The following is a 22733-nucleotide window of genomic DNA, read 5'->3' as shown; positions in this document are numbered from 1 at the left end:
AAAGTAGAGTTATAGCAATTTGCTATATATGTATGTTATATGTCTGTGTGTATATCAGTTACACCTGCTATATTACCTTGAGCTCCAAATTTCTTACATCTTAAAAGGAAAACAGTGACAGATTAGTAGATAACTGGATAGGGGTCTATAAAAGAAAATGGTGCTTCAGGAAATCTAGTTATGGACTGAATGAAAATGCCCTTTGACTTCAAACCAGGTCAATGTACACTTTGAAGAAGACTTTAAGACACACATGAAGGAAAATGTTATTGGCAAATCACAATCTGTATTTCAGGAGAGGGGTCTGCAGGACTTCTCTGAGCCATGGATATTTGTTGCTATATTGCATATATTTTTTTCCTCTTTGGAAAATATTTCTTCTTGGTCTAATTTGACAAATACAGATTCAAAGCAAATCAATAAAAAGTATCAATGCCATTTTCAAAGATCTGGGATAGGCATTAATAAAGTACACAACTAATCACAAAAACACCTGAATAGCTAAAGCAATTCTGACAACAAAACAAAAACAAAGAAAAATAAAGAAGGTATCTCACTTTCAAAATATATCATGATTTCAAAATATATCACACAGCCATAATAATTAAACGAGCCCAGAAATGGAACAAAAACAGTTATACAGACCAACAGAAAAGAATTAAGAGCCCAATGGAATATTACTCAGCAATCAAGAAGATTAACTCACACAATTTACTGCAGCATAAATAGACCTGGAAGGGATAATTCCTTGTGAAATAAAATAGGTAAAAGATAAATACCAAATAATGTCACTTACATGTGGAATATAGAGAAGCTAAACTAAAGATCAAATAGAAAAAAAGTTTAAAACTAACCTTTGAAAGTAAACCATAGAATTGAGGTATACACAGCAGAAGTGGGTAAAGGAGGCGTGAGGAAAAAGAGGGAAGGTAGTAATCGACTCTGATCACCAATAATGAGTGATTTGTTGGGGGTGCACTATGGTGATAATAACTGAATGGAGTTCCAAATACCACAATAATGTAAGCCAACATTTTATATGGAAAGAAAAAAAAAAGGAAAAAAAAAAGTCTAGTTCTCTGCTCAAATATCTCATTGGCTGGTCCTTTCCTAATCCCTTGATCATTGATAATTATCGTTTATCTATTTTCCCTTTAATCCTCATCACCGGTCTTCTTCTATGCCTCCCTCTTTTTTATTTTCTCTCTTTGTTGCCCTTAATAATAATGCCAGAGTTTGAACATGCCTAACACTAAATAGACATTCATTACTCTATTTTTCCAGCCATTACACCATATATCCCTTTTAAACTACTTATTTTTTAGTAGATTATTTGACTTAATCTAATAAATTTCATCCTGAACTGTGAATTCACTTACTCTCTTCACAATAGACAAAGGAACATGACTCTGTGTTTACTGGGGCATGAGCAGTACCTAATATGTGCTGTTTACCTACTAAAAATTTATTAAACAATGACCTGAGAAAACATCCTTTGAAGGGGAACTGTCCAGGAATGGGTAATTGGTCATTACCTGCTCATTTGAAAATGTGGAAGAAATAGTAACTGCCCAAACAGCAGAGGTGGGTGATTGCTGCACTCATAATTAGATTGCAGAACTCCAGGGAGGTTCAAATGCTTAGAAGTGACTGGTAAACTTCAGGCCCTGACGTATCTTATAATATCTGGTTGTATTATCCTAATAACTTAGACTCCTGAAACATCCCCTTGGGCTCTTAGAGATTACATATGTGGTCCAAACTTTACTCAGTCCCTCCCTTGTGCTGAAAGGTGTTTGCAGAAATAACATACTCACACAGCAAAAGATATCCCTTTAGGAGATGTACCTCCTTTATTCCTGGGTTGCTAGGTTGATAACTATGGTTAAATCTACATAATCCATCTGTGTTAGGCATTAGAGGACTGTTGAACCTCCAAGGGGGGAAAGATACTATACACCAAGGAAATCATAAGAAATATCCTGCCAGCAGGAGTTGTAGGAATATTTTGAAGATTTTTTAAATTAGATCTTGAGGTTCTTTACTAGAATGAAATAAGTAGAGGTTCTTTCACATGGGAACATTTTTCACATATCAGGTTTAACACTCTGGCAATGACCCAGAATACAGACAAAACTATTTTTGTGATTATAGCTCTTAATAACTATTCCTTTCTACATTTAGAAATACCTGCTGGGTACTGTCAGATCTTAGAATGAGTTTGTTAAGTAAAAATGGAAAAATAGTTTATGTGAAGGAGAAAAACTCACCAATGGACTATGTTCCATGAAAAGTTTCAGAGGATTTTCCACTCACCAATGTTTATGTTGGTGAGAAGGGCACCAGCACCACTTAAAAATTAAATTGTTCTAACTATATACCAGAGACTTTTTACAGGGCTAGAGTAGGGAATGGGATCAAATATGGGGTGGGGTAGTGCAAGGGACCATGGTGATGACACACAGGTGAATTGGTGATGAGAAGTCCATGGGGATTATAACTGTGATGGAGGAAGGCACACAGTGATGTAAAAATAAACAATAATAATTTTAAAAAGTGAAAAAAAAAGTTAAATTGTTCTATGCAGGAAGCCAGGATGGTAGCAGTAGGAAGAGTGAAAGATGAAAGGTCATTTATATGCATGGGTATGGCTGCTCCTCTTCCCACCCACTAAAATAAAGGACAAAAAGTTGTTGCCAAAGCTATAAGGCCATACTTTCCTTGGATGGTCAGGTTGTGGGGGCTGCCTCCTTGACCTTGAGAAGTAGGGCTATTCTACAGAAAACGGCATACCACAGCCCATAATAGCCTGATAACCAACGATGATGCTACATAGCATTATTCAGCGAGTACAGAGCAGCGTCAGAGAATGGTTCATCCAATAAAAAGTTATGATGCCTTGCTCAAATCTCAGACTTGATTACATTTTCAGATCCAGGACCCACTGGCTGAAAAAAGTAGCCAAATCTCTAGAGGGGAGAGCAAATACAACACTGCAGCAATTATTTAACAAGGGTGAACCTCCAAAATTATTTCCAATAGTGTCTGTTAAACCTGGAGTCTTCTTGAAGACAACTAGATACCATATATGAGTTGAAATGGATGCCCCCAAGACCTGCAACATTCATAGTGGCAAATGGGAATGGGCTTACAAAGACTAGGTGATCAATGGAGATATAGTTGAATTCTAATTTATTGTGGATCTATTGTGTCCACAGACTGATCCAGGGTGATTTACTTAGTTCCATCCTGTATAACTTAAATGGACATATATGACAATTGGATGGAAACTTAGCCTCGGTTTGTTGCCTCTGAAGTAAAAGCTATCTTAGTGAGAAAAGACAAGAGTACATTTCTAGATTATCTACCTTTGCCTTTCCCTCATTGATCAAGATGGTAAAAACTAATAACATTTCAGGGTAGGTGGAGAGAGTAGTGTAAGCATTAAATATAGGCTTAGGGATAGTGATCTGCTTAATTTTTCAGTCTAGCATGCAAAATGAATGTAGACTACCACATGTTTAACCAAATAATAGTCCCAGGTTTATCTGTTATGCCAGATGAGGTATGATTGTTAGCAAATTAATAAAACTTGAGGTGTATGGTTTGTAACCATTGATCTGGTAAATACTTTGCTTTAATTTCATTCCAAGAAGAGAATCAGAAATAGTTTTAATTCACTTGATAGTTAATTCATAAGAAAGACAACATTTACCTATAGTTCTATTTCTGGGCTATGTTGACTCTCTTAACTGCTATAGTTTGAAGAGATACAAAATCTGGAGGACACTGAACATTACGGAGAGTCTAGCACTGAGCCTTTATGTAAAGGCAACATAATACTTAGGTAGAAAGAAGAACTGGTTCCTCGGATGCTGAAAGTGTTGGAAAAACACATGTGCTCCCAAGAGTTAGAGATAAGCACTATAAAGATTCAAGAACTAGTTATTTTAGCAATGTTTTTATCAGTCCACTGTTTGTGAAAAGCCTGCCAAATATCTCTTTTCATACTTAAAGACAAAGTGACTGTCTTTAAGGTGAAGACAAATAATTGATACTTGGCTATGTTATTTCAAAAGGCTGTTGATTCTCTTTGGATTCTGAAGATAATATATTCATTCCACATCTAGGATTATTACTCCAAATCATTTCCCAGTGATATGGGTAACTGTTGGATTTTAATGTAGTATAAAGAAGTAAATATTCTGTAGTAGGTCAAAGCTTTCTTGTAAGCACCAGTGACATTTGTGCCACCTTATACTGCAGACCCATGGTGTTAGAGATGTCAGTGCTAGGAAAATATGCAATATGGTGCTATGAAAAGCCTTAACAGTAGATTCACAATAGAAGCCCTTAGGATTTTGCAGTAAGGTAATGATATATCTATCGGAGAATCACATGTCCTTTGAGACATTGCTCCTTAAGGATTTCTGGGTCCTTGAAATAGGACACTTGATCCTGGGATTCCAAGTAAATTTCTATCTGTAACTCCCTTCCCTGAGTTGAGTTTTTCATGCATTTGTTCATGCAGAGCTCCCAATCAGTCAGCTATAGAAGGAGGAAAAACCCAAAGTTTGGTATATAAATCATTCAGTTCAATACAGGGAGTAAACTAAAAATAAATTATAGCAAACTTTAACAGTTATCTTTAAAATAAGTTGAGAGGCAAAACAAAACAAAACAAATGAAATACACTTTCTCCCCTAGCAGGATTCTGAACAGTGCACCTGATCTTTCATGTTGTTTAAAGAAGTAGTTTAAGGTAGTATTGTATATGGATTCTGAGTCAATGTCCAGTGGCTAAGACATCTGGTCATGGGACTGGAAAGAAAGCAATTGGAAAATTAATGAAAGGAAATCAAGAGTGGAGACAGTAAGATTGACATATGAGAAAGATCATAAAGTGTGAAGATTTTTGAACCACATCTTAATGTCTGTATGAAAGCATTCATCACAAAAGAGGCACTGACAACCAAAATGTCTAAGACAGTTGATTTTAACTGACCTTCATCATCAGTCACTCTAGAACTGGATACATGAACAGCAGTAGAGATGGTTCCTCACTAATATGGACTCCCACTTACCAAAACAAATCTAGTATTTTTTTTTTCTGAATATATAGTCTATTAGTAATAGAAACCAATGGTAAAGCCATGTTATAATACTATTCCTCAAGGATAACAACTGACCACTTGAGGATAATTCATCTAGAGCAGATAGCTTTTAACCTGGAACAATCAGTGGTTCATCCTTATAAAGACACTGGAGACTATTCCAACCACAAGGAAAACAAAAGCAAATATGAGTGAACGAGCCTATGTTGCGTGAAATAGCTTCTGTACCATAAGTGAGGCTATCATTAAAATAAACAATATCCTATTGATTAGGGAGACAATAATTGTACACCATATATATGAAAACAGAATCAAATCCAATCTACAAAGCACATACAAAATTTAACAAACGGAAAACAAAAATCCCAATCAAAAAATGTGCATAAAGCCTAAGTAGACACTACTCTGAAGAAGACATATGGTGAACAGCCACCTGGAAACTTCTCCACATCACTTACCTTCAGGGAAATACAAATCAAAACTACAATGAAACACTTTCTCACTTCAGTAAGACTGGCCTACATAATCTATCTAGCCATACATTATCCTCTGTCTGCCCGCCCATTCATCCATCAATCCATCCATCCATCCATCCATCCATCCATCCATCCATCCATCCATCCATCCATCCATCCATCCATTCATGCATACATCCGTAATAGAAACAACAAGTGTTGGTGAGGTATGGAGAAAAGGAACCCTAAAACACGGTTGGTGAGGCTATAGACCAATCCTGTTGCTATTAAAAACAATATAGAAGTCCCTCAAAATGTTAAAAGTCTACTTATAGTCTCTATCAGAAGAATACACAATCACTAATTCAAAAAGGTACATGCACTCCTGTATTTATTGAGGCTCTATTGACAACAGCTGAGTTATGGAAACAACTTAAAAGTCCATCTACAGAGAAGTAGATTAAGGAAAATGTCACATATATAGACAATGGAATACTACTTATCTATAAAAATGAATGAACTCTTGCCATGGATGGAACTGAGGGTGTTGTACTAAGTGAAACAAATCAGAAGGAGGAAGGCAAGTAATGAATTATATCACTCATATATGGGATACAGAGAAACAAAACAAAGGAAATAACAAAGCTACAATAAATGCATGAAATATGACTTCAGAATTGACGCTACTAGAGTAAAAAGGAGAAGAAGGGAAGGAATAAAAAGGAGAGAGGGTCAAGTGGCCTATGGTAAAGAACTATGGGTACATTGATGGTAGAAGTTGTGTGGAAACAATCATCTGAAGAGGTGTGAGGTGTAAATATAGTGTCATAAATCATATGCAGTGTTGCATACCTATATTTCTTCAAAAATAAATAATAAAATTAATACTTAATTGTACATGTGGCTCTAAAATGACAAAAAAATACAGAATGACAGTTCTAATACCTTACTCTATAGTCTTCAGCATATACACTATTATTAATTCAAAAATTTATGAACCTTTTCCTCCCTAAAGGATTTAGTCTTATTTTCCAACCTAAGGGATTTTTTCTTAGGTGTATATACTTCATTAAGTTCACCACTAATTCCAAATTGATCCTTCATCATACTATTGTATGATGATTTTCTTCTTCCACTTCGCTCCAAGACCTATTTTTATAGATACCGTAGAATAAAATTTATGTATATTTTGTATCTGTTATGGCCACAGATACTAAAGTAATGACATCATTGTAACTTTTCTTAAAATTTACATTAATACATATGGATTTTATTTTATACCATAAGTGCACATATATTTCCACAATTATATTCCAACATACCAAACTATCTACTGATAATGAGACATGATGTAAAGAATTAAGAAAATTTTGTACTATGAATCTTAATTCTAATTTAAAGCCAACAGAGGTATTTTCAACATCACCACTATTATTGACTAAGGGAATTTGGCTAATAAACATAAGTAAATGAATTTAGAATGATATAAGTCAAAAATAAATCTGAAAATTTGTACAATATTTATCCAAATTACCTTATGTCTGCATAGGCTTTTTCCACTTTTAAATTAATGAGCAAACACCTAATACTTGATTTTAGAGTGAACTGGAATTTCATGATTAACACAACCTGTCATTATATAAATATAATTTGTATCTCCTAAATTACTCTTCAAGTAACCAAAGGCTACCTAAGTAGAAGGTTTATCTTAAAGGAACACTGTGAAAAATTTTGCAGTGAAAATGAAGATTTATACATTTTAGCACCCAATTATGCCTATATTTCAAAAATGAGCCTGAGGAACTATATCATTAACAAATGTGCAAGATGATTTTGATATAAGTGATCCTCATATGCACTTTGAGAAATCAGCTCTGCATTGAATGGAAACTGCTTTTCCTCCCAAATGTTAACAGGTTACTTTTCAGAATAATTGGTAAAGTTTTCAATTTGTAATTTGAGGAAGAAAACTGAAATGAAGAACTATTGGTCACTTACACGTAAGGTTGCCTTGCTACTCTGGATAAATTTTTACAGTGTAGAAACAACTTGTTAATCCATTGTGCTAAAATAAACAAAAACAAAATATATTTTCCTTCTTATCTTTAAAATTCCACTGTGGAGGCTAAGGCTAATATATATATATATATATATATATATATGTGTGTGTGTGTGTGTGTGTGTGTGTGTATATATATACAAATAAATATAATATGTATATGTATATATATTATATTATATATATATTATATGTGTATATATATAATATATATGTATGTATATATATTGATGTTATCCTTTTAAGATATCAGCTCCTTTTTTAAATAAAGAGAAGTAAGAAAATTTCATTATTTGATGAAAAAGTAACTTTTATTATCTGTAGAACACATTAAGATATATGCAGTAATGCAACATCTTCATATTGCAGATTTGGTTTTAAAAGTTAGAGGGAAATATACAGGTCACGGGACACATACTCTGGATGATGCACTCAAAATCCAAATCAAATTTAAATCTTCCTTTCAGCAACAATGCTCTTTCAAACAAATTTCCTAACCTCAGTTTCCTCAGCTGTAAAGTAGGATAACAATATCACATCCTTACATTTTTGGTGTGATGATTAAGTAAGAAATACACTTAAAACATTTAGAAGTCTCCCTAGTAGATACTGAGCAAGCATTGTTTGTTTGTTGCTATCATTTTATTTGAGAAATCAGGCAAAATAACAGCAGTATAAAAGTAAAGGACACTTAATTTTATGAAAACTCCATGTGTTTAGAGGTTAAGGCCTCTGACTCTACCTGGAGAGTGATCTAATATAATTGAATTCTTGCTGCCTAATCACTCACATGACACCAGGATCAGGGAAAAAAAAAATCACTTTCCACTGGCATATCCAAATTCTTACATCTCAGCCAGCATGGCTGACTGGATACAGCCCCACTGACTTCCTCCCTAGTTCAACATAACAACAAACTTCCATCCAAGGACTTACTGACTCTCTACTTTCCAATGAATCTGCAGGACTCACTTTTCTTCATTCAGTTGTTTGTTACAGTTTACCTCTTAGAGATTTGCCTGATCAAGCAATCTAAAATAGCAGCCGCTTTTAATCATTTTTTCTTTAAATTGCTTTTCCTTCTTAGTACTTATCACTAGCTGACATCAAATTATATAGGGTGTTGGGCAGGCCAGTGGTTGTTACCTAGTTATTCTAGCTGTATGTAAGCTCCATGATACCACAGATGCCAGGTTTGTTCCTGCTGCCCCTTCAGAGTACAGAAGAGTCTCACAAAGTAGGTGCTCAAAATTGTTGAACCAGTGAAACTGACTGATGGCTAAGAATGCAACACAGGCATGATTTTAGATTCCTATTTACTGCCTTAAAAGGATAACATCAAATCATCATTATTTTAGAAACTAAAACAGAAATTGTTCTGGTAAAGTATTTAGTAAGCTACATTACAGGCTGTATACTCTCACTGAGGGGGGAAAAATCCTGGAAGCTAAAATGCATTCATGTTTGTATCCCAAAGAAATTTCATAGCACCACATTAAAAGATGACTGAAATGTAAGAAAAGAATATATGAATGTTTGTAATGAACTGAAGGTTTACCCTTTTCAAGTAATCAACTTGATTGAATTTAATAGGACAATTTCTATTATTTTAAGAACAGAAAATAAAGACAAATTATTTGTTTCTGTTGTCCTATAAGCATAAAAAATTCTCATTTGATTAAAAAATAAAAATCCATATAAAATAGTATTCTATCAAACGCCAATGAGCACATTTACTTTCTTAAATGTATGACTACCTCAAACCAATTTTTAATATGGGCGAAATTGCTGAATTTATTACACTTTGAGAGTTCACTCTTCCATTATTTCCTCTCCTCATATTTTTCCATTTTTCATTAAGAGGTAATTAATATAACAATAAATCTAAGAGTATATACCAGTGTATACATTTAATATATCATAATGGTTTGATTTACATTTATTGTAAAATGATTACCATATTGCTTTCTATCAACATCCATCTTCTCACAAAGATACCAAAAAAGGAAAGACAAAAAAAAAAAAAATCTTGTGATGGCTTGTAGGATTTACTCTCTTAATAATTTTCCTATATACCATAATAGTAGTATTAACTACAGTCATTATGGGGTACATGACATGCCTAGTTCTTATTCATACTATAGTAGGAAGTCTACTTTTTGACCACCTTTTTCTAATTTTTCACTCTCTCACAATCTGCCTCTAGTCACCACAACCTTTTTCTCTTTTCCCATGAGCTTTTTTTCCCCTCCCTAATTCCACATTTAAGTGGAATCAGAGAGTATTTGTCTTTAACGATTTGACTTATTCCTCTTAATATAATGGTGTCAAGATCCATCCATGCTGTTACACATAGTATAATTTCCTTGTTTTATGGCTGAATAATATTCCAACTTATGCTATGCACATATAGCACCACTGCTTTAGCCATTCACCTATTGATGAATAATTAGGTAATTACTGTTTTGATTATTACAAATAATGTTGCTACCAAATAACTATGTAGTTAACTTATAATATATCATATTCAAAGAATGTAATAATTAACAACTATACTGTTTAGTGGAGGAAATAAAGGAAGATGAAAAAATGAATATATGAGACAGGATAGGGTAGGATATGCATTCAGGAACTACAATGTAACCGAGATGTGACTCTAAACAAGCAAACTGTTCAAGACAGAGTTACAAATCCTTAAAATGAGAATACAGGTGGTGCAGCGGGTTAAAGCACAGCACTAAGAAACTAAAGCCACTTCCCCATGAGTTCGATTCCCGCCTGCCCTGGAGGTGACCACATGGTGTGGCAGACCTCTCCTGACCCGCCCGCTGCTCCCCTCAGCAGTATACTTCGTTGATCTGCCTGTTCTGCTCCCAGCTCTGTCTCTGGTGAAGCCTCTCATCCTCCACATCTCTGGCCTGTACCCCAGTTCTGTATGAATAAATAAATAAATCTTTAAAAAAATGAGAATAGAGTATATTGCAAAGGACTGTTATGAGATAAAATAATATATGGGGGAGTTTTATAGTTTTATATATATATATATATATATATATATATATACATACATATTCATATAAATTGCATAGTCGATAAAAACCTGAAGATATTTTCTGAAGATATTGGTATTTTTTTCTATTTTAATGATGAACAATTTTTAAGTAAGAGAGACTCTTACTCATATCAGTGGTCACATTTATAAGCTCCATTTTCTCATCCCATTTAAAGCATTGGCAAAATAGTAATAAATTAAAATAATCATCTTTCCTACAGAAAAAAAAATCCTAAGATAGTTAAAAATCTTTCTTTGTAAAACATATCACAATTTCATTTAATAAATAGGTTATATATGTTAACTAATATTGAATCAAATTGTAATACTAAGCAGGTAAATATATAGGATCTTTTCACACTACTTTTATTTTGCTAGTCACCTGGACTGAAATCACTAAAGCCAATTTAACTTGAAACATAGATAAAAAAATTCCCAATGCAAGAACACTGATAATAATCTGGAAATAATGCAAGTTATGCTTTACAATTTTAACTTGTAATTAATTCAGTAGTTACTGTGATTATTCTCAATTCACAAATGTGCACAGGAGAGTCATGTTTTTTTTTTTTTCTTCTGAATTTGAGCACTTTATTTCTCTCCACATGTGTATGAAAACATATTGTGCTTTCCTGACTGTCAGATTCTTTTAGTCAGATTGTTTGCCAGCAGCCAATAAAATGAAGTCATTTTATGCAAGAGAATAAAAAGAAGTGTTTGGGCCATTACTTTCAAGTTACAGTTATGATCATTAACAACAAAGAAGAAGCTATAGTAGTAACATGAAAAAGTAATTCAAAACACTGCTACTTACTTCCAAACTGATGAAAAATTAAAATCTAGTTTTTGCTTAATTCTAATATATTTACAGAAAAAAGAAAAAGGAAACATGCTTGAGTAGACCAAGCTTTAAGCTCAGATTCTAAACATGATTTTTTATCCACAACTTTGTTATTCATGGCTGTTCATCTTTTATCTTATTTATTTATTTATTTGCATAGAAGAAATGGGGTATAGCTTAGAGTTGTGGGGACAGAGTAGGGAGCAGAACAAGCAGCTCTACTTAAATACACTGCTGAGGGGAGCAGCAGGTGAGAGAGAAGAGGTCTGCTGTACCATGTGTGTCCGCTCCCTGGCCAGGGGCTGAACTCAGGCTGCAGCAGATTTAGCACTGAGATTTAACCCCTGTGTTCACCGAGAAGGTCCTATCCATCTTTGAACAAGTCACTTAAACAATCTGGGTTTCGATTCCAGTTTCTTGAAAAAACATCATAAAATCTATAAACCTGCTATGTGTGCAATTCTTCCTGCTCTGATATCTCTCTGCTAAACATCAGCTGAGGGCAGGGGGACAGTTCTAGAAAATACAGTCATGTGAAAAAACACTCACTTACTCACATAATGTCTGGGAAAACTGAAACAGTTAGTGCTGGCAGAGAGTTCCAAAAGTACTTCTCTGTTTCTCTGAAGTCTAGCAGCATGATATCCTTTACAGGAAACTCTCCTTTATCTTATATAAAAATGATCAGGCTGGATTCGATAATCTCTCTAAATTCTTTCATCTCTGAGAGTCTTGCTAAGTCTCTGATTATATGAAAACAAGAATTGTTTGAAAATGATCTGAGGCAGCTAACATAAGGTTAATCACTGAGATAGAAGAGGGTTTCAGAGAATAAATAAATAACTGTGGAAGTACATAAAGCATCTAAATCAGCAAATGGCTGTATATTATCAGTATGAATGCAAAATTATTATCAAAGGGTGTGATTGCCAGGATATAGGGCAGGTTGTTTGTACCATAACATTTAGTTTTGCTGCTTAACAACAAAATTACTAACATGGTTCATTAAAACTTTTAAAATCAGATGTGGTCACAAGAGTTGTCAAAACATTGCTATTGCTATCATTAACAAAGTCCCAAAGTATTAATAAATGTGTGTGTAATATCTTAGTATATTACCGATATGTATAAAATATGAGTCACTATAATATATTTCTTATTCGCAGGCCCATTATAACCCCCGTGATATAGAATGAATGATAAGAATCAACATTGCCAATGAAAAATTGTCTTTAGTGACAAAAATGAACCTGTGTAGTAATCTAGCAGAGACTTTATACATATATATATATATATATATATTAGTCTGATAAGTACAATGAAAGAAAACAATGAAAGTCAAGTAAAAGGGATGAAAGTATAAAGAATTGTACTAAGAAGTCAACTAGTCCTCTGATGTTTAAGTTACATATTTTTTTCAGTTCATAAATGTTTATTTTGATATTTTTTAATTAGAAACCACATTTATATATGCAAAATCTTTTATTGTTTTGATTTCTCACCATCATAGTGATATCTATTAAGCAAAACATAAACATCAACTTTTCTCATTTTCTTCTGATGCTTAAGATCTATTGCTAGTTAGATGAATCTGGAAAAGGCCAAGGCTTAAAATTCCATATCATTTATCAATCTCAACCTTGTAATACATACTATAATATATGCATGAAGGTTTCTGAAAAATTGATTTGTAATAATTAAAATAGTGGTAACAATTCAAATATGCATAGCTGGTAAATGGATAAATTAAATGTTGTCTATTCACCAATCTAATATTATTTGGCAACAAAGTAAAGAAGTCCTGGTATATGCTATAGAATGGATGAACATTTTGCTAAGTAAAAGAAATCAATCACAAACTAATCTATATGATATGATTCAATTTACATAAAATACCCAAAATCAACAGAGAGAGAAAGGAGGTTAGTAGTTGTCTTAGAACTGTGAAATGGGCAAAGGTATGATACCTACTATCAGGAACAGATTTCTGCTTTAAAAATGAAGGAGACTTATATGATAAGATATTGGAGATATTGTATCATACTATAACTATGCCCCAAACTATTGAATTATAATCACAGATGTTGCTAGCCACAAAAAGGATATTCTATAATGTGAAATTATCAAAAATGTGTAAGTTATCCAATATGTATAAAAATACTGTGAAGATAGAAAGGCATGATAATCTTCATAAGACTGTACTATTAAAATAATATTTGATATTGTTAATCATAACATAGCCAAGTGTTTATGTTAGAGTGATAAGTAGAAAATACCTGGCATTATTTTAACTATAATAAAGTCTATCTTCATTTAAAAGACACATAAATAGTACTATGCCAAAATGTCATTAGTGCTGCCTGCGAAGAAGTACTACTAGTGATTTTCATTTGAACCTTCTTTCATCTTTCTTAATTTTCCAAACTTCCTATAATGTATAACTTTAATAAAGAAGAATTTTTAATTAAGGAAAGTATTTATTTGTAGATTCAGATGTGCCATCAATAAGTGAGTGTAGAACTAATGACTTATACTACAAAATTGTTTAATACTGTTTAATGGTGATTGAGCTTATGAATGCCGATATTTTCATTTAATCTTCACTATTTCAGTTAATAGGGTATTACATGAACATTGAAAGTAATTGTGTTTTCAAATGCTCATTGGTCTCTTTTATTATATTATAAATTAAGATTGGAGCCAAGTGAGCTAAAAATATCATTTGTTTTATCACTAGCTTGGTTTTAAAACATAACGATAATAATAAAAAAACTTAAAAGATTACAGTCACATTTTAAATAATTGTCTTAAAAGTCTCCAATTAATCCTAGATCTTTTCTCTACTAATCAGAATAATATGTCATGGGCAACAAAATATTGACTCTATTTAGCATTTAGACAATAAATTTTATACATGTCTACATCCTTGAATTACTTATGGAATCATATTTTTTAGTAATTTAATATTTAACATTTAATTTGTAGGGGAAGCAACAACATAAACAGACTCTCACCTGTGAACATTTGTTTTTACCATAAAGAATAGTCTATAATAATACACTCTTCTTGCTATGCTCAAACTAAGTAAGTCAATTTTTTATTCTATTTGCATGGAACTTAATGATTTTGAATGAGAAAATATATGTTTTTAAATAGCCTAAAGGTTGTTATTGGTTAAGCTGTTAATATTGAGGATAGTCAAATATCACTATTCAGAAGAGAGCAACTGCATGTTTTAACTCTTGAAAATACACCAGAGCCAGAAATACATAAACCTTAAGTCATCTTTTCTATTTAATATATAGAGAATCAAGTTCTAGTTCTGTTTCTATTTGAAGTTTTTTCTTTCTTAATTTACATCTTGCTTCTTTTATTCAGTCATAGATAATTTTACATGATTAATAAATTCTGGACAAAATGAATCTTTTTTGTTCTTGTTTTCCCTTCAACCCTAATGAATTCCTTGACAGAATGCACACCTATACCAAATGAGGATAACATGCTGTTCTTGGTCCAATATTTTCATAATTGTTCTTGAGCACCATGGTGGGCATAAGAAATGACAATTATAGCCAAGTACTTTGGAGCTCCCTTTCTGACCACAAAACTGGACAGGAACACTTGATTAATACTAGAATTAATTCTAAGCAGTTAACATCAATCAACACTCAACCTGTATTGCTGACACAACAAAAGAAACTACACCAAAAATTCTGCTGGTGTTACATACCTATGTGTCCCTTAGGCAGTCCTAGACAGCTATAAGCAATTTCTTGAAAGTGCTTTCCTTAAAAACGTTCAGTGCAATAGAGTTGTCAGTTGAAGATTTAGTATAAATTAATGCTACATTAAGACTACTCTAGACACTAGTCAAAAATATTAAAGGGTGGTTGAAGGGAGCTGCTGGTTTTGTTAAAGGATTTTTTTTTCTGACTAAAAGTAAATTTGGCGAATTTATGGCACTGAAAACTGTGCACTAATAAAATAATGACCAAGACAACAAATAGTAACCTAATGAAAATATATTGGGCCTGCTTCTGTCAATGATAGTGTTTCTATACCAGAGATGTGCTTCCTAATCATCTAAAATAACATGCTTGTTTTGCCCTGGTCTGTCCAAAGGAATTCAATATATAGCCAAGTCTAACTACTAACTGGAGGGTAAAATAATCAAGAGACCAAGATCCTGGTGCTTAACATTAATTTATCCAAAACTGGTTTAAATAAGAATCCAGAAGTTTCCCATAGAGGAGCATCTGATATCCCACCAATTCACCAGAATTCAATATGTAGGCATAATATGTCCATAATATTGGGAAAATAAACCTAAAGTATGGTGGGTCATTATTCCCAACACCTGGTATCCACCTCCATCTCTAGGCTGGACCTAGTTACTAGTTTCTAAAAAATAAAATATACTAGTTCAAAAGTAATGGCATGTTACTTCTCATATTGTATTACACACTATCTGACTTTCATGTGTATTCTCACTCAATTGTTCATGAAATCTAGGGAAAACAGTAGTCATTACTGTCATATGGAAAGACCCCCCCTTAACTAGGAACAGCAATTAATAGTAAGGTTCTGTGACCCAATTTTCAAGGGTTCACAAGGAATTTAATCCTGCCAATCTCCATGTGAATGAACCTAGAAGGAGATTCTCATCTTTGAGCTTCTTTGATGAGACCACATTTGAACAATACCTTGACCACATCCTAATACAAGTTCTAATTTGACACATAGAAGTCATAAGATAGAGTTAATTGCTGCAATATTATTTTTAAATGTTGTAACTTGTTATACAATAATATTTGACTAATAAATACAAGATTATACATGACCTTTTCTTTCTCCTTTCAATGATGATGCTCATCATAACTTTGCTCCTCACTTCCCTTTCATATGAACTGGCACCAGCACCATGAGTCTTCTTGCCCTTAAACTTGGCAAGGTGACCATGTTGTCATTTTTTTCTCTAAACCCTGACTCTGGATATCAGGGATCTAGTGTTGATTACTATTGCTTAATATTCAATTCATAGCTTATGTCAATCTCAGGAGCAAAAACACAAATGTAAACCCAGAGTACACAATTTAATTCGGGGATCCTAGAGCAACTGATTCTCCTCTGTATCTATATCTTGTTTTAGAAAAAAAGTTTCATCACTGTTAAAAACATCTCTTTAACATCTTATTTTGATGAATAATATAACATTAATCCATAAAAGTTTTCTAACCTTATTGCTGCTATGCAGTAAGTACTCAATAAATATTCAGAGGTTTTTGATGATAGCTTAATTTCTCCCTCTTCAAACCCCCTTTTCCTAACCACCTGTGGGCAATTGGTTTAATTCCTAGACTTTCCACTTCAGGCAAATCCCTTTTCTAAAATCATTAAGGAATTCATAAAAATAATTAGTTCTTTTCTCATTTCAAGTCCCCAAAAGGATTCATTTACTCTTTAACTGCCTTTGGATAAGATCAAATGACAAAATGAAATTAAAGATCCATTGCTTATAACTAGTCCAAAAATCAATTAAATAACTTCACTTATTCTCTATTAACTAGAAAATGACACTGAATCACAGCTTTTTACTTTTTTTTTTAAAGAAAAGATGTCAAAAGAAAAATGGACTAGTATGTACTAGGTTTTCTTTAAATGGGGAAAAAACGGCTTTTTTTTTTCAAGTTTTAAGTTATGCTTAACAAAATTAATGGCATCTATGGATAAGCTAAAAGAAACTTCTACCTTATGTTTGACCTGTCAGTCCAAGGGCTGTGTTTCAGGGAATAAACAGGCTGACACCTGTTTTTATCTAAGAGCAGAGTATTGAAAAATCCAAAAAAAAAATTTTTGAGCTACTCATAAAAATTATTTTATAAATACCTTTAGTGATACTTTACTTACATCTATGTTGTTAGATTAAAATATGTTTTGCCCAAACACAGTTAAATAACAGGCCAGTCTCTTAGTAGCTATTGATAATTTACTGTTAATTAGTATAACTAGTACTAACTTTTGAGAATAGGTTTCTTAGTAAATCAGTTTTGATAACAAGAGTAAATAAAGACAGAGTATCAGATTGAATGTAACATTGCTGAAGGGAATCCTGTGCAGCAAAAATCAAATATGCAACTAACTGGGGACTAAGATTACTAGTAAACTACTGGAAAATTCAAATGCCCAATAAAAGTTGTTTTTCTTATATTTTGTGTTTAGATATTATTCAAAATATATGATTTGTAAGCTTTTTCCATTAGCTTACAATGTATAAAACCTTGTTCTATGTATGTTTAAATTTGTCCAAAAGTAGTATTTAAAGCTCTCCTTTTCTTATAATAGTTGGTATTTTATTTTTGAAAGATTTACTGAATTTGACCATTTACAAAAACATAGAAAGTGTTTACATGATTTGAAAATAGAGTCTTGAAGCAAGTTTGAAATGACAACACAAGTAGTATTGGTTCACTGTCAAAAAAAAAAAAAAAAAAAAACCAAGAAGAAATTGAACCAGTCCTAAGAATTCACTTTGTAGCTAAGGAAATGGTTTTCACAAAATTGAAAAAATGTCCCAAAGCAACAGTATTATATTTCTTAAGCTATTGCTGTTACTGACATAGAATGAATTCTTTCTATAATTCTTCTGTGCCTTGGTTGGTGACAAAGTGGTTACTAGGACAAGTTGTATAAAGCTATTTCCCAGGCTTCCAAACATACAAAAAAAGAAATTCTCATTTGAGTGTCACCTGCTTCAATTATTAAATGGGTTTAAAGTCACACGACTCAATATATAAATCAAAATGAAAATCAATATTCTATGAGCACAAATGTGCAGAAGTGAAATGTAATGTTTTCATGGAATGCCAATAATGGTGGAAATAAAATTTTGTTTCAGTGACTACAAATGCAAGCTGGTATAGTGCGTATAGTGTAAAGAATTGGTAGTTGGGGTAATAATGCCCCATTAATAATATATAGCTTCTTGAATACCGGGATTTTTTTCTATAATGTGACAGAATGTTACTATGTGGTAACAAATATTTCTTTCACTTTTAACATTTAAATATATATACAGATATATATATATATATCTGTATATATATATATATATTTATACACACACACTAAGACTAGAAGACTATTAAGGAGTGATTTCATGTAAGTAGGTGACATACAACTGCGAAAATGGCATTTTGCCACATATTCTCCTTCAGAGCTCTTTTTTAAATAGACTTAATTGTTTTAGAACAGCTTCAAATTCACAGAAAACTTCAGCAGGTATTTTCCACATATTCTTAACTTTCAGGCATGCAGAGCCTCCCCCATTATCCATACTCTAAATGGTATGTTAATTCAAACTGATAAAACATGCACTGACATATCTTTAGTTCATATTAGGACTTATATTTTCTATTAGGTTTTACATTTGGTCTTGTAAATTCTGTGGATTTTAACAGAGGTGTAATGATAAGTTCCATTAGCATTTTTATTGTATTAATAGCCAGATATCTGTTTGATGATATAAAAAGGCACTAGAGTAGTTCCCCATACGAAATGCCAAACAATGACATTCACATTTTGGTCCTTTGATGTTCTCTTTAAAAATTAAATTCCTACAGAACATTTGTACATGCTTTACCTCAAAACTATTCCTTGCATATCTTTATCTCCAACAGCAAATTAGCTGTTGATGTTCTATACCTAGAGGATAGCAATTAACAATTATCAATATTGAGTGGGATAATTCAAACTAGGAGATAACAGATTTTAAAAAGAATATAATCTCAAATTTTTCAAATAATTACTTCCTGAATAGAATGGCCTCTGAATAATATCCTATTATGTGATCATTATGAAAATATAATAAATACTTCCAAAGTAGGGGCAGGAGGACTGAAAAAGCATTACTTAAAAGAAGATCAAACTACCAACTGGAGCAATAAGCTTTGTGTTGAAGACTTTTTTCCCTAGCTCAATTAGATATTTTAAAGCATCAAATGCATTATTCATTCATCAAATGGAATATCACCCAGTAGGTGGGACTTTCAAAGCTTAATATTTTTCCCAATGGAATGGGACTTTTACAGTGAAGTGATCAGAGCACTTCGAACATTTTAAATCCAGCCATGGGTTATTCTTTTTTTTATGTATAGTATCCAGAATTGCTTCATCTGCTGAAAGATATCCTTTCACGGCAGAAAACTTTAATTCATTAGGACCAAAACCCAGCAAGATTCAGGTATGATAGTACTCACAAAAGGTATGGGCATGAATAACATATTTATACCTGTAAAAATGTGGTAATGAAATAATACCTAAATTATAGATGATACTTAACAAGTAACAATTCTTCATACCATTCCTTTATTATACAATAATGGGTGCTACTGCACTCATCAAAAATATGCCAAAATCATATTATGGAAGGATATATTTGCCCCTTTATCTTTGATTGATCTTCATCTTTAAGTTATCATAATGTAGGAAGTATGTGTTTGAGGTGAATCCCATTCATGGAAGAATAGGGAACAGAATAATTGCAAAGGGAACTAATGGAGGAAGAATCTATAACAGGAAAGAAAAGATGTATGAGGAAACAAAAGGTTGTTGCATTAAGAATTATTTTCTCTCTCTCTGTCAGGATAAATAATTATTTCTTCTCTGAAGTTACTTTATTAAGTGGAGTCGCAGAACTTGTATGTTGTCTATAAAGATATTTTAAGTTGCAGATATAAATTCAAACTTAATATATTTTCATAAAACATAATTAGCAAAGGATCAGACTGCAAAATAAATGAAAGTACAAAGGTATGTGTCAAAGTAGGTGAAAGCTCTTGATATCATCATACTAGTTCATCAGATGGTTTATTGTCTAACTGCTGTCTACTAGGTTTGCATTTAATGACTTCAAATAGTTAGTGATGTTATTTAATCTTCAAATATCTGTTCTAAGACTATTTATTGTTATGAAGTATATTGAATACAGAAATTTACTAAACCATTCTTTCTGTTCCCAATAAGTTAAGGAGCAACTATTATTTTATAGCAGATAGCTGAATACATGTGAATACAAATATAGTATTCATCAAGAGAATAAGAATAAAAATTTCTGCTGTTTGGAATTTAAATATAGTTTCTAGAGATGATAACAGATAGATGATAGATAGACAGACAGATAGATAGGTAGACAGATAGATAGACCCCATATATGAAAGCTCCTACCAATTATTACATTCCAATATGATACTGTTGTTTTTCTTGACCATATAGGTATATCAAGCATTTTATCAACCATTTGCATATATTGATTTAAATATTCTCATAACCTAAAGAGTGAGCAAACTGAACCTCAGAAACATTAAGTAGCTTACTCATGGTCACAGAGCTAGTAAGATTTTTAGCTCATATCAGAATCCTATTGTATGTTCCAAAGGTCTGGCCTTGCCCATATTTTACTGTTCCCTGGATCTTAAAGTACTTTGATTTCAAAATAAATGTTTCATTACTGGCTTCTAATTTATATTCTTGAATATTCTGATTTTATATGTCATATGGTTATACAATTTCAACTGTAGTAAGTATGTTTTCTAAATGTAATTTTTCTCAAGGAATATAATTTTAAAATATGGCAATCATAATAGAAGATCATAAAATTTCAACTGATAACAATAGTAACTAGTACTTCCTTTGATGTAACACTATTTTGCTGTAAAGAAAGTTTATTATGATAATTACTGAGAATTTAGAAAAAGGAAAATTACTATTCTCCACAAAGAAAATTATCCCTGCTGATTGTATATTAGATAAAACTTAACCATTTCAAGGCCTAGATAAAAATCTTATAAATTCAACTACACAACTAATTAGTATACCATCAAGAATCAAGAAATTGATTAATGATCTGTTATAGACATTTAGACAAAATGTCTTATTTAATATTTGTAACTAATAAATATAGAAAATAATTCCCAAATAATTTTGGAGTCCATAAAAGAATCATATATGTGATACCAGCTGAAATATTTATATGTACTTAGTAAAACATATGAGTGTAAATAAAATCTTTTCAAGAAGTTCAAGAATTCTTAGTTTTTCATTTACTAAACACTGTATGATAAAATCCTAATGATAATAAGAACGGATGTAATTAAGAGGCCTAGTAGGATAATGAACCTTGGATGAATAATGTGGTTTGATCAAACAGCCTTGTTGAACAAACATCACATGGCCATTTTGATAAATTAACATATTGCTCAATTAAAAAATGCTATATTTGTCTGCATTTACTATTGGGGCAGGCCCTTTTAAAAATGTGGGAGTTTTATGCTCTGTGATTCTAAATATTTGGTGCAAAATAATTTAGTTAAGTCATCTTTGAACTGTTTATGAATATTATCAGTAATTCATTATTTTGTAGCCAAGAATTTCATTATTACATGATTAAACAAAATATGTTAGAGCTGGGGAAAAAAATGTGCTTCTATCTGAACCCCACTGGCTGATGATTAATTATTTTTTAAGATTAGAAATCAAAGATCTATTTGTTTTTAACATTATATAAAATCAAGTCTTTATAAATAACAAAAATAATGGGAAAATGCATGTACATGTTAAACAATAATATACAGAATTTAGGAAATACATGATTTTGTTGTATAAGTGCTGGAGAAATTAGTTTTTATAAGTTAAAGCCCCAAGTATAGAAAAGTAAATCTGAAATTTAGGAAAAGATACCTAATTGTTAAATTATGTCTGAATTTAGCAATTAGCATGAAAAACTTGTTTACTGTAATACATTTGACAGTTCCTACCACTAGTTCTGTTTCATACATTAATATTAGCCAAAGCAAAATGCTAGCATACAATGTTTTCATTTGTTGCTAATGATTAAATAAAAGCAAGGTAAAACTGACTCCAAAGTACAACATACATGCTCTATTTGAAAGTAATTTAAAAGGAGTTAGCACTTATAATTGTTTTTATTATTTGGATTTCATTTGGTAGTCCCTGTATTAGAATAGATAAATACAACTGAAAATATTTTAAATAAGATTATGCTTTTAATATGAAATAAAATGTTTTATATACCATTATATTATTAGATAAATGTAAATGAGAGGGATTAAAATAAAGTTAACAAGTAACAATCATGGTATTCATTGCACTTAAATTTTAAGAGCTATATTATAGGAAAATTGTACTTGGCTTTTTT

The 22733-nt window shown here is 32.0% G+C and overlaps 1 protein-coding gene across 1 annotated transcript in view; it reads right to left on the bottom strand.

The window, feature by feature from the left end:
- The window catches only part of LRP1B (low density lipoprotein receptor-related protein 1B), a 1583276-nt gene that overhangs the window by 389845 nt on the left and 1170698 nt on the right, over nucleotides 1-22733 (bottom strand). The window lies entirely within an intron of this gene.

The sequence above is a fragment of the Condylura cristata genome, unplaced genomic scaffold, assembly GCF_000260355.1.
Source record: "Condylura cristata isolate star-nosed mole 26May11 unplaced genomic scaffold, ConCri1.0 scaffold00002, whole genome shotgun sequence".
Taxonomy (NCBI): Eukaryota; Metazoa; Chordata; class Mammalia; order Eulipotyphla; family Talpidae; genus Condylura; species Condylura cristata.
Note: the sequence above shows the minus strand (reverse complement) of the source record. Positions and strands in the feature narration are given on the sequence as shown.